We start from the raw sequence: 12,970 nt of genomic DNA on the forward strand, positions 1-12,970 counted from the left end.
GGACAGAAGAAGAGGGAGAGCAAGGAGGCTCCAGGCCAAACCCAGAGCCCAATCAGATACGGGGTTCAATCCCACGACCCCAAGATCATGATCTGAGCTGAAACCAAGAGTTGAACACTTACCTGACTGAGCCATCCAGGCGCCCCTTTGTCAACATTTTAATGTATGTCTACTATGCACTTTTACCTAAAAAAATTGTAAGATATGAGATGCATAGCAGATACAACTGATAGCGGGTTGACCTTTAGAATGTAGTATGATTTATAAAGAGAAATCACTTAGCAATCATAACTGAATGAGTGTTCCACTTTTGATGCATTGCATCAGCTGGAGTATTAAATTTCATTCACTGGTTCATTCTTATGTTTGGATTCATGCATGTGAATTAGCTAAGTTGGTTGGAACACATAAATACTCGAAGACCAGTAAGGCTTTTTTATAAATTAGAAGTATTTTGTAAATAATTACCTGTTCATCTATTCATCGAAAACATATTTAGTGGATGCCTACAATGTACCAAGTACTGTTTGAAGAGTCGTATAAACAGGAGGAAGTGAACAAGGTAAAGTCACTTCTCTTGTGGAGTCTATATGCCAGTGGAGGGAAATAAGACAATAAGTAAATTAGCAAGAGAATAACAGGAAAATAATGAAAAGAGAGCACAACAATATTCAGAAAATGACACGAAAAGAGCTTCTTTAGACAGAGTTGTCAAGGAAAACTTCTTAGAGGAGGAAGCATTTTTGCTGATACCTTAGCCACGGGAAGAGCATTTCAAGCAGAGAGAATAGCAATGCCAAAGCCTTGGGGTAGAATGAGCCAGGCATAGGCATACTTAAGAAACAGAAAGCAGCAAGATTACTTCATAGGCACACAACCTGGGCAACACAGGATTCCATGCTTAGACGAGCCCAGTTTAATGCTTTCCTATCAACATCTTGAAATTCTTAATAAGTTTTAAATGAGGGTCTTGTGTTTTTCCTGCAAATTATCAAGCCAGTCCCAGAAAGAAAACTAATAGTGTGTAAGGGGGGATGAGTTGGGGGTGGGAGTATATTCATTTGGAGAGGGGGACAGGTGTGCATAAAAAATAAGACCAGTAATTGATACTTCTGGGTATGTGTGTACTGGAATCAGTATAGTTTATGAAAGATTAGTTGTACTTTACAGTATAGCCATTTTTGTCTGCCATGGAGAAAATGGAAATGCTGTTTTTGTTCTATATTTAGCCAAATCCTCACATACAGATGATAAATTTCTCAAGGGTAATGTTGGTCTCTTCTGTGTATTGTGTATACTTCACAGCACCATATGATTAGATATTCCACAAATACTAATTGCAGCTAAAAGGAATTTGCCTTCTCTTTTAACCCAAAAGGGTTTCCTTGAAAAAAACAAAAAACAAAAACAAAAAAACACAAGGCATTTAGTGTTCACATTTGAATTCTTGTTTTCTTTCCACAGTTAAACTGTAGTACCAAATTTGCACGACCAATTAACAATTAGGTCAAGTCATATGAAATCACTGATGATCAACCCTTTTTCAACCTAAACAATGGCAATTTTAATGGTTTATATCATACTGCAATTGCCTGTTTATTTAAGAAGGAAATACAGAAATCTTCCAAGCATCTTTGTGAGTCCTGCAGTATTTATTTAACAGAGGGAGAAACACCTAGCACAAGGCTGTTCATTAGTGCAACACGCTGAGCAGTGCTGTCAGGCTGTACCCGTGGGTCTCCTTAGAGGTGAATCCACATTGCAGCAAAGCCTTTCTGCCGGTCAGGAGCTACCTCCACCCCAGTAATAGAGTCTACAGCTTCCACACCCACTTTCTACTACATTCTACATTATAGCAAGCGGTGAGTTGCCAGGAATTATTGTGTGAGTGGCCCAAGTCCATGCCATTGTTCGGAGCTGTAACAGGTGGTAGAGCTTTGGCCTGGGCTGTTGCTCACTGCTCCCCCTTCCTCTAGACAAATCTACTCATATTTGTTGATGGCCAGGATGATTTACCCAATGATTACTAGGGACAGTGTCATTCTAGGGTCATGTGATAGAATCTGGCCAGCAGGGGTTTATTTCATTTCAGGATGTTTCTGATTAGGACAAAGATGTGATTTGATAATTACAGCTGACAAATTCTCAGAATATATTCTATGTGAGAGTCTTTTGTTGTTTGCTTCTTAACTTCTCTTTTGGGAAGGTTATTGATTTTAAATAATCATTATCAAGTTGCTTCTTACCTGGTACCCTTTTGCCTTTTAGCAAAACACTAAATCCATTAGTTTATGGCTCTTCCACTTGCACGTTCAGATTGGCATTGTATTGCTATCTTTGGTTTTCCAAAATCTTCTACACATTGATCCACACTGAACATTTTGAACCTATCTGTACATTTTTTGAGTCACTAGTGGGATGATAAAGTATGTTCTTAGTAACTTACCAAAAATGCTTTCCTAAAAAGCTTGTTCTGTTATCTGTTACAAAGACTTTGTTTGAACCTTTCATGCTGCTTTATTACTAGCCAAAAGTTGTGTGTTCTATGATTGATTACAATGGGTGCATAAATATTGGGAAAATTTGTAAATGGCATGCTAAACTTACTTGTCCCAAGACAACTTTTATTTTTTTTACATAAATTCGGCTTGCCAACATATCATTAGTTTCAGATGAAGTTTTCAATAATTGATCAGCTGAATATAAAACCAGTGCTCATCAGATCACATGCCCTCCTTAATGCCCATCACCCAGTTATCCAATCCCCGCCCCCTCGCCCAGCCTCCCCTTCAGCAATCCTCAGTTTGTTTCCCACAGTTAAGAGTCTCTCATGGTTCCACGACAACTTTTGGTGACAAAGTGCACCTAATCCAAAGAAGTGACTCTCTAATGATGAGAATTTCAGCAGCTATGGCAAGTGAATGGAAAGTATTTTTTTTTCTAAGTCAAGGTCCCTATTCTACGAAGTAGGAAATTGAACACATTTGCCACCATTCTCTACCTCAAGAAAAAATCTTTTTTTTTTAAGAACAAATCTCTTATTTAATTATGAAAATGGGGAAAATAAAGATAGGAAAATGAAGAGATGAGGAAGATTTGTCTCTGTATCCTGCCCATATAGGAGAGAAGGGAAAAATGAATTAGAGGAAATGATCAAATTCCTTCTAACCTGTATTTCTGACACTTTTTAGAATCAATGACATCTTTATCCTATAACCAGCCTTCCCCAATTGAGGCAATATGACAGACACTGTATGGAAGCATGGACTATGCTGCCTTAAAGTTTTGGGTTTGAACCTTGGCTTTGCTACTTGCTAACCATGTGACCTTGGGCAAGTCACTCAACTCTCTGAGCCTCAGCTTTGCTCAGATATAAAAACATTAATACCTCATTCGCAGAATACTATTGGGATTATACATACGATAACATTTGTTGTATATACCTGTTATGGTGAAATGATCATAGAAATGGCAAAGTTCTACTGGGATAGTTATGAATAAAGGGGACAGTTATTGTAAAAATAAAGCAATACGTACAGAACAATTTTTATATTCACGGGAATTCCTATGGAGTTTCATTTACTTATTTACTATTTGCATCCCACCTTCCTTACCCTCTTCCCTGTAACCCATTTCAGGTGTGGTGAATTAGACAGCCAGAGGGAAGAAGTAGAAGGGGCTTGGTTTGCTATAATCTTGTCAGTGCTAATACTCTGACAAAAGATACATTTTTAACCTCTTGCAAAACATGATAGAAATTATTGCTCTGGGAATCTCACTTCTGAGACTAGACACTTTGTACACAGGACAGAGAGAAGCTCTTGTCCACTTTGCCACTTAGGAAACTACTTTGCTGTAAATTTTTGTTCCAGAAGGAGAAGAGGTAGCTCACTGTTATTATGATAACCTTATATTTTGTTGTCCCATCACAGCAATAAAATGCTCCTGAAAATTCTTCCCACAATCTGTTTTTATATATATGGGAGAAAATATCATTGTTGAACTGAAATACCATTATTTTGGCATGATTCACTCAGTTTCTCTAAAGCTTTGGCTTTCCAAACAGAAGACTGATTATAAATCTATGTTGTGTGGTGTTGAGGTCACATGGAAACCTTTTTAAAGGACTGAGTGACCTGGGAAGTTGCTGAGTCAGAACTTCTCAGCAGCCATCTAATAATGAGTTTAAAGAGGGAGCGGTAAAATCCCCCCAGCCCACCCGTTCTCCCAAAAGTTAGTGGTAAGAGTTGTGGTTTCTCAAGACATCTTTGATACTCAAGGATGAAACCATGAGGCTAGAACTTGTCTTTCTCACCGTATGTGATAGACTATCATTTCAGTCATACATGAGTCACATAAAGCTTTAGGTTAGTCTCTGTATCCTGCCCATAGAGGTAGTTTAACCCCCGTATGCCAGCTCTGATGCGGAGGTTCGGTTGTCCCCTGGGAAAAGGAAGATATTCATAGCTGGAAACAGACATGTCAATAAATGGACTAGGTTGAGCCATTTAGACTGTTGTCACAAAGGAGAAAGAAAAAAAGAAAATAAGTTCAAGTGGGCTTTCTCTTCAAACCTAGGGATTCGACATTTGATTGTGATTGCTCTACTCAGAAATTCTACTTAGAGCACGTTTTAGCTTTAAACCACTCATTTCTCAACCAAAGTCTGGATACACCCGACCAGAACAAGTGTTTGCTGAGGGAATTATTAAAAATTTGGAGGTAATTTCACTTATGAGACTCATTTCGGTGTGATAATTGTGACTGCTCTAAAGGAGATTTTCATTAGATACCTTGCAAAACACTGCCTCATTATCTCGGAATACATTTCTAGAATGCAAATATGGGAAGGCAAGCCATGTGGAAGGCAAGCCATGTGGATGGTAGTTCCACTCTGCATTTTATCCTTTTTAAAGGGACTTCAATTTCCTTAAATGTGAGGAAGAAGAGAGACCAGTGTTTCATTTGAAAGGTAATCTCCAGTGTTAATCAGCTTTGAACAACTAGTAAGTTATGGCTTCTACAGGTTTCATGACAAAGCACTCAGTTCTAAGTTTATGTAAAATTACTCTGTATACTACTCTTAAAGATACTGTTAGATAGAGGATGTTAAATACATGGGTAAGCACACAATAAAAACATAAATCTGTAGATAATCATGATTGTGTCAATGTGTACATAAAGAAATGATGCATTGTAGATAGCATTAATATGATTCCAGATTAATCGGAAGGGTGAAGTATCTAAAACCTCTTCCCTATTATTTGTTAGGCACTTGATGTTATTTATCTCCTTTATTACTCGTAGCTTTTTTTTTTTTTTTGTGATCTGGGTAGTAGTATTTTTATATTGAATGAAACTGAGGCTCAGAAACATGAGTTGCCCAAGTTCACATGATTAGTCAGTGGCAAAACCAAGATTCAGACCTCAGACTCACCATCTTGAAGTGCATACTTCTTCCGCACAACATGGTGCTGCCTTAATCAGGTAAGGCCAGCTGTAGAATTAAGATGTCATTTAATTTAAGAAGTGGCAGAAATACAGTTTCAAAGGAGGGAGAATTTTTACTGGCACCCATAAACAGATTTGGCCAATAGCAGGGACAGTTGGAAGACAAATGGCATGGTCTCCATGACAGGCCAGGAAGATTATCCAGAGAGCTTTGTGGATTAGCCAAGGACACAGAGAGTGAGCGAGCGAGGAAGCAAAAAAAGATAGTGAACTATCTCTGGAGAGGCAAACACACAGCAAATGCTACAAGACCATTTGTAATTAATAGCTAAATTGTGTGGTAAAATCTCTAAATGCTCCAGGCATTTAGATGACAGATCTTTCTTCAAGGACTAGGGTAGTCAAAAAGTCTGGGGCAGAGGCAAGCTTCTTCTTAAACTTACAAGGATGGGAGATGGATAGTGATAGGGTGGATGTTTCTAGATGTGTGTGACGGGGAAGGGGCTGGTCAACTTGAGGGAAGATACAAGGCCAGGAAGACTGGCCTCTTGGAGGGTTTATGGACAGGAGGCTAATAACTGAATGTTAGAAGATACATGATACATTTTAGGGAGAAAATGAGGTACAACATTTCAGAGGAGAAGAGATGATTGGGAAGCACTCTGAAAGCTGGAAAAGAGGGGTCGATGTCCCAGTAGGGGAGGAATGTGAATCACCCTCTGTTTGGGGAGTGATAGAATTTGGTAGTTGTTAGGCAGTCTGGGAGATACATGATATATGAGGCTCAGGAGAAGTGTTACTCAGGAAGCCTTTTGAAAGGATGTGACAGTAATTCAGGGAATTTATGCATTTATTTTGATGGTCCTTTCTCACCACCTAGATTTAGACCAAGTAGCATATTGAAACGCCACTAGTGTAAGAACAAGTTACACTTATGGAGGTCTTGCTATGGATCAGACACTGCTAAACCTTTTATTTTCAGCTAAACTTAACAGCCATCTATGAGGTTATAAAGACTTTTAACTGCCTGACTTTGCATTTAAAAAAAAAAAAAAGAAAAGATGAGCTAGTAAGTGGAAAGGGCTAGGATATGAAGACAGGCAGCATGACCCAGAGTGATCAGCCCAGAATTGGATGGCCCGGCCCATGACAGTAGGGGTATGGAGTTTTAAGGCTCTCAGAAACACTAAGGGCAATTACAACACTTCTCTGTCAACATACAGATGTTACAACAAATATTTTTTAACTCATTGCTGCATACAATGATATAACAAGAACTTGAGGGATCCCTGGGTGGCGCAGGGGTTTGGCACCTGCCTTTGGCCCAGGGCGCGATCCTGGAGACCCAGGATCGAGTCCCACGTCAGGCTCCCGGTGCATGGAGCCTGCTTCTCCCTCTGCCTGTGTCTCTGCCTCTCTCTCTCTCTGTGTGACTATCATAAATAAATAAAAATTAAAAAAAATGTTTAAAAAAAAAAAACAAGAACTTGAATGTTCACAGGTATTGTTCTAAGTATGTTACATGCATTATTTCATTTAACTTCACACCCTATGGAGTAATAGTATCTCTGATTTTAGAGGAGAAACTGAGCCCTCAGTTGGTTATATAATTTCCCATGATCATACAGGTAGTAAGTGGCAGAGGCAGGAATTCTACTGTATTGTGATTAGGGAGCGAAAAGTGCTTAAGAGACTTGAAGTAAAAAATAACATGTGCATGAAATAAAAAAAAAATTACAAGGAGACTGCATTTGAACTGAGATATAGAGGCTAGGTAGGCAGAGGGTATTTCAGGCTGAGGGCAGGTGACCAGAGTGGAAGGTATGTTGGAAAGACTTGAGGCAGCAAGACCACTCATTTTCGGCCCTCGAAGAGCTGTTGAATAAATGAACTGGTGCATGCCTGAATGTATGTATGAATCACAAAAGCACTGTGACAGTCATAATTGCAGGGAAAATAACAGACATAGTAAAGGTGGACTGTATAGGGCTTAGCAACCGATGGGGAACAATGGGAGAGAATGTCTACGCTTGGACAACTTGGATCTGAAATGCAGACACATATTTTGAAAAGTTCCTCAAAGAATAGGAAATGTTATCTAGAATTTGGAAGTAAGTTCATCACATCTGCCTATCAATTAACTAAGTTGCTAGTATTGCAAAGAATTAATCCTAAGGGAAAAAAAGTAAAATTTTGGAAATACTTTTAGGCCACGCGAAATTTTGTCCATTGCCACTTTTGCATATAAGGGAGTTATGTAAAAGAGAAGAAGGTCAGTAGTGACAAAATAAAATGATAAACTGGCAACAAAAATACTGTCTCATTTCAGGAGAGGGTTCAGTGTTTGCACATATTAAATAGCTGCCTTCCATGAAGTAGTTTTGGGATTATATACCAAGCGAATGAGATTTAGCAAAGATGAGTTGTGGCCACGCCAATTTGTGCATTTCCCCTAAATGCTGAGGTTCTGGGAAGCTGATTTACATTGAGGAGAAATTTGAGGTAATGTTCTGGGAATGTGAGACCAAAATTTCCAGCCTGTCAAAGTCTTTAAGAGAATCGAGAAAGTCATACTTAGAATGTAATTATTAGTGTGACCTCTTTTGAACTCCCCAAATACAGGAGGGTTTTTGGTTTTTAAATGCTTGAAATTCTTTACACCATCTATTCGAAAAGCAAAAACACGCAAAAATATGATGATTTCATCCAAAAATAATCTGTTCATTCATCAAGGGGATGGAACTATTTCTAGCAGGTAGCTCTCCTTAAATACCTCATCATCCCCAGACTCAGGAAGAACCATGTCCACACTAGTTAGGATACTAATGTCTGGGAAGATAAGAACAAGAGGGAACTTGTGGAAAGGTAAGCTCTCAGGTGACACAGATTGGGGGGTTTTGATCCTGTCACAATCTGAAGGCTTCAGATGTTAATGATGACTATGTAAAACAGTCCAGTATGGAAGCATCTAAGATAAAATTCTTGTAAATTTTTGGCCGGGAACCTAAAACTTGCTTCAGTCTGTGGCTGCATTTTTTGTGCCAAATAAGAAGGCACTTTGCTGGCTCTTTTTTTATAGAAGGGCCAAATGAGATAGATTGGAAATATGTACTTTGAGCAGCTAGGCAGAGTCTCAGGAAGTTTGCCAAACAAGATTTCCAAATAAAATGTTTGGGAAAGAAAACAGGGATGGACTTTGCAGATGCTGGATGGGTTCCACCAGCCATCTGTGCAAAGAGTTACTTGGTATCACATGAGCCGAGAGCTATGAAGTGGCACAAAACTATCCGTAATAACTCCATTGTTAAGCGGGCTCATTTATTTACCAGGCAGCCCTCTCCTCACCAAGATAAAGCATCTGCATTTCCTTGAGAAACAACAATGATGACCAAAATTATTTAAACGTAAAGGAATTTCAGCAACTGAACTGTTACCTCGGTGCTAATGCATTAGCAGTCAAAGAAGGCAGATTAATTTACTTACGGTGAGCTAAGTGCATTCTTGGCGCGCAAAGGGGAATCATTTGCTCACTTAAGCCAGAGATCCCATTTTTGACGGCAAATGTCACTGCCTGGATTTCCCTTTGACAGTCTGGCAACCCCGCACCCCTGTTATAGTATCCATTTATTTGTCTTATTTTCAGCCAGATTAATCCATTCTGTTTTGACAAGAAGACTGATGGGTAATTGATAACTGTGATAGACACAAACAGAAGAGTTGGATGCTGAATAATTCAGCACTTTTCAGTATCAATAAGAGAACAGGTTGAAGAATTTGTGTCTCTATTTACACTTAAACTAAACTAAGTCAGCCCAGACATTTATGCTGCCAGTCTATCAGAAAACCAAACAGTGTACATTCGGTTTCCACCCGACAAAATGTTTTATAAGCTTGTAACAATATGTGTGAAGCTGCCAGAATAATAAATAGGTACAGCAGCCCATGCATGCTAATGTTATGTTGTAAGCAGTTTTGTTGACAAGTGCTAATACTTCTTTCATACTATCATCAAAAGCAGCTAATACAACAGCCATTATTTGCTGGCTTTCCAAGCAAGACATGATGGATTGTGACCTTAATATGGGTTAGCCGAGTTTTGAAAGTTAAACAACTTGCAATAAATCATAGAATTATTACAATGCAGTTTAATTGGTTAAGGACTGTTTATTTCCTAAACAGGGTGAAAAATTTCTGTTTCGGCACTTTTAATTTGCAAAGTGCATTTTCATTATGAATGGCAGTTTAATATTCTGCTCTTTTGTCATGCAAAATATGCAACACGCAGGCAATCTATTAATTGGACAAAAATGCATTGCAAGCGTAAATTATCCTTTATATCATCACTTGTGAGCTTTTACATCTATTAAATGTGTTAAATGGAACATAGTTAAAGACTGTACAACTTGCAGGCTACTTCTGAAATTTAAGTGAAGCTTCAAGATGATTTTAATGACCTTTATTTTTGGCAAAATAAAGTAATTAGGTAATTGTAAATATAAAGGGCAATTTAAAGAGTTACTGTTTCCTTAAGGCCTAGGTGCATATGTTTTATCGATTCAGCAGGAAGCAGACAGCAACACTGGCTTATATTGATATGTCTTGAGAAGTAGAATCCACCCTCCTGTATTTACTTCTTTCTTTGCTACAGTATAATTTCTGAGCAGAAATTTCCATTGGCAAATGTGTAGAAAAAGGTGAGTAAGGCAGTCGCAAACTGATATTGTAGCATAGCTCAGCATAACTGAGTAGCCGCCTCCATATGCTTTGGTTCAATGATGTGCCTTTGCATGGGGCTATTTAGAGCTCAGAAACAGTAACAAAATACTTTGTACTAGGAATGTTGATATGACATATGCTCGATTTTAAGAATGCCAGATCTCTCAATGTGTTCCTGTAAGACTGCCTTAAAATGCATGCAACCTATTCGTTCACACACAGCTCTGAGCCCCTTTCTCATATTTATTGACACCTGGGCAGACCTTTCAAAAATGTAAAGCTTCCACTGACTTGAAACATTCTCCATAGGTTGGCCCAGCCGAAGCAGGGATACTTTTGTGCTGTCACTTCAAGTCTCCTTCAAAGATTATCGATTGTCTGCTATATAAACTGAAAGTTGAAAGTATACTTTGGATAGGCATTCTATTCATTTTTCCTAGAGTAAAAAAGTGTGAATGTGAGAATGTGCATTCTGTTGTTTTACAAGGAAAACTAAAGAACAATTTTTTTCCATTTAAATCATTCACAAAAGCAGCACATTAAAATAAGCTGTCTAGAAAAATGATAAATAAGGTGGAAACCAGAAGTTGCGCTTTTATGTTTCGTTATATGGTAGGCACAGTGGTGCTTCTGATTGTTATGTTAGAAACTTCATTCTAAAGAGAAAGACAAAACTACCCATAGAACTTTAATCTTGAACTGATGTTGATCATTTCCCCTCCCATTTAAATGTCATGCTTACCTAAGTTGTGCAGTGTCTTTGCATCAGAAAAAAGCGATGGGGCAAAGGGCCCCGGGGAGGTGGAGGGTGGGAGAAAGAGCTTAAGGTAAGGAGAGAGGGTGGGGAGAGTGTCAGGGAGACACTGTTGCTATATTCTGCTGAGTGTACTTTTGCTATCACTCCTGATAAAATGCTAAATCAAAACTGTACTGCCCAACAAGTCATATATGTAATTATTTGTATTAAGTATCACAAAACACTCATTTTAACAATGGTCTAATGTTTTAACTGTATTTGCTGATTTTTATTGATCACAAAATCTTTTCAGAGATCCTTTAGAAAATGTAGGTGAATATAACCCAAAGTGTTAAGTTAGAAAGACATAGGAAGACTTCACCATATCTTATTATGAAAAATTTGAAATGCATAGAACAGTTGAAATAATTTTACAATAAATATCCATATCCCGATACACAGATCGCTTTGGTCCTGCCGTTCTAATATATTCAGCTTTTCGCATATCTACCAACCTATCCATCTTTCTACCCATCCATCCATCCATCCATCCATCTTATATTTTGGTGCTTTTTTTTTTAATGCCCAAAACATTTGTTGGTTGTTTATTTATAAAGTATTCCATGACCCAACATTCATGTTTCATAATTCAGGAACACAGGTCAGTGACAAACTTCAATGGAACTCAACCCAAAGAAATTCTTCATATTCCAAAATCACTTTGCACTCTGAAAGATATAAGCCTTCTTCATCTCTTCAGAATCCTTCATGGAATCATAATTTCTGTAGAAATCTGCATATGCCTTCTTTTTGGTTCAGCCACAGCAAATTTCCAGAAAGCTGCAACCCCCAGGGATACAGTAAATGCTCCAACAATATGAAATCGCAGACACTTGGCCAGAAGGCCTCATATCTGAGGTTTCATGAAAGCACAGGAAGTCATGGTAGTTGTTCTCCTTAACACCAACCTCAAACCCAATGTCCTTCCTAACAGAAATGGACCTTTTTAGTGCTATTCAAAGTCAGTTGCAACCATTAGTATTCTCCCTAATACTCTAATGTGCTTATCATTAACTAGAGTGCAAATTTTGTTTGCTCCTTTTTTTTTTCCTTTTGAGAGCACATCTGTACACACTGACATGCATATATCTTAAGTGTAGCATTGGATGATTTTCAACAAACTTTTAGTGAGTTAGATTAATGTTGATGAACTCTATTAGATGTCAACACAGAATGAGGTGCAGTGAATATAGAAGACTTAGAAGCCCTGTCTTCAGACTGCTCACCATTGCTAGGATGAGCTAACCTATAGGGCCACCTTCTCCTTGAGACAATGACCTCTCATCAAGTCTTAAGTTTGTTCTTTTTTACTAGAATGGATAGTTGATGGACCAGGGCTCCATGAATAGTTACTATACTATATATTGTGTACCTACCAGATGTAAAGCATCTAAGTGCTATTGAGAACACAAATGAATCTTGAGATACAGAGGCCAAGATAGGGAGTCCATCAAAAAGCATTTGGTAAAATTGTGTCCTACATACCTAAAGTGAAATAATAGAAGATTACATATATGTAAAAGCACTTAGAGAAGTTAGAGAGGAAGTTTTAGGAAGGTCAGAGGAAGGTTCCCTTGACTCTGTCTACATAGTATCCATCTATCAGCAACCAGAGTGACCACTTAAAAAGTAAATCAGATGGAGGGGGGTGATGAGATAGGGGTAATAGGGTGACAGGAATTAAGGAGGGCACATGATGTAATGAGCCCAGGGTGCTATATACAACTGATGAATTACAGAACTCTACCTCTGAAACTAACAACACACTATCTGTTAATTAATTGAATTTAAATTTTAAAAAAAGTAAATAAGATCCTGTCATTCACTTTGATTAAAATCCCTCCATCATTTTCCAGAACACTTTAAAAAAATGTCAGACTCCATGAAGCCCTGTGTGACCTGGCTACCCTCCCGACTCTGGGTCTCTCTTCCCACTGCCCATGTCCTGTTGCTAACCTTCTCCTCACTCAAATCAAACTTACACTTCCATCACAACCTCTCATAGCT

The 12,970-nt window shown here is 38.3% G+C and overlaps 1 protein-coding gene across 2 annotated transcripts in view; it reads left to right on the plus strand.

Moving 5' to 3' along the window:
* The window catches only part of KIAA0825 (KIAA0825 ortholog), a 388,202-nt gene that overhangs the window by 310,604 nt on the left and 64,628 nt on the right, over positions 1-12,970 (plus strand). The window lies entirely within an intron of this gene.

This window comes from Vulpes lagopus, chromosome 4, assembly GCF_018345385.1.
Source record: "Vulpes lagopus strain Blue_001 chromosome 4, ASM1834538v1, whole genome shotgun sequence".
NCBI classification, from domain to species: Eukaryota; Metazoa; Chordata; class Mammalia; order Carnivora; family Canidae; genus Vulpes; species Vulpes lagopus.